The following is a 1,297-nucleotide window of genomic DNA, read 5'->3' as shown; positions in this document are numbered from 1 at the left end:
TGTCAGGGTCACTCAGTTCGCTGTCAGACCGCAGCTCCATATGTCTCCTTTTTTTGGTATTTTCACGCAAATTCTTCTGCTAATTGGGGTTTAGTCCAATTCTGTATCCTTGCCTTCAAGGCTCAGGGGTCCATGATTATCTTCTGTGTCTGTGTTAATTGGTTTCCCTTTTCTTTGTTGAAGAGGGTCTTTGCAATCCTTCTGCCTTGTCCGCCATCTTGCCGGAAGCCCCTCTATTATATTATTACTATATAGAGATTGTCTCTTTAACTGTCAACACCAAGCAGCAAGGATTGTCTTTCTTTTCTGTATCTCCCAGGTGGCAAATCACTGAAACAGCTCAATAAATGTTAGTAGAATGAAGGAAACATCTCACATGCCATGCTAATCAAGACTTTCCCAAAAGTGAAACCAACCCAAAGTGACACCAGTTCAAACTAACATAAGGAGGGGAAAAAAATCGATTATTGCTCATCTTTAAATAATCCAGGGGCATTTTTTTCAGTCATAGATAGAACTAAGGGCTCAAGTGATTTAATGAGATGGACTGACGCAACAGCCACAACGATGAACTCAAACATACTGAAGATGATGAAGATGGCGCAGGACCAGGCACACTTAGTTGTTATACATAAGGTCTCCATCAGTCAGCTGACTCAACAGCTACAAACAGTAACAACTTTCTTTTCTACAGTCTCTCAACTCCACTTCCTGTTTTGTGGGCTATTTCTACCTGGAGGGTATTATAGCCATCAGCAGCCTGCACCTCAAAGCCGATCACATTAGCAAACTCAGTGGAAAGAGAGCTTTTCTTCCAAAAGGTCTGGCTGGAAAACCTGTGGGAGAATTTTGGGTCCAGCTAGAATTGTGTGCCTATCTCTGTATTAAATTTCCATGGTCATGAAAACAAGACTATGTGATTGGCCAGGTCTGCCCCCTTTAGCAAGAAGGAAAGGGGCCTCACACAAACATATGCATTTCCCCAGAGGAAAGAATATTCTGTTACAAGAAGGATGGAAAAGGGATACTGGGCAGGCAAAAATACCAGATGTTCTGCAAAAGCCAAAATGGTTATCAACCCATTAGTTCTAGATCATTGCAGACAATAAGAATCTACCCAGTGTTAAAAGGATTTTTAAGAGAAATGACTCATCTTTCTAAATCATTCCAGATTTCTAATAATCCATGTGAGGGGCTTCCTTAAATCTGTTGTTGTTGTTATGTGCTGTCAAGTTGGACCCGACTCATAGTGACCCCTCCTTGGGTTTCCAAGGCAGTATCACTACGGGAGTAGATT

Source organism: Orycteropus afer, unplaced genomic scaffold (genome assembly GCF_000298275.1).
Source record: "Orycteropus afer afer isolate SDZICR_OR568_19922 unplaced genomic scaffold, OryAfe1.0 scaffold00074, whole genome shotgun sequence".
Taxonomy (NCBI): domain Eukaryota; kingdom Metazoa; phylum Chordata; class Mammalia; order Tubulidentata; family Orycteropodidae; genus Orycteropus; species Orycteropus afer.
Note: the sequence above shows the minus strand (reverse complement) of the source record.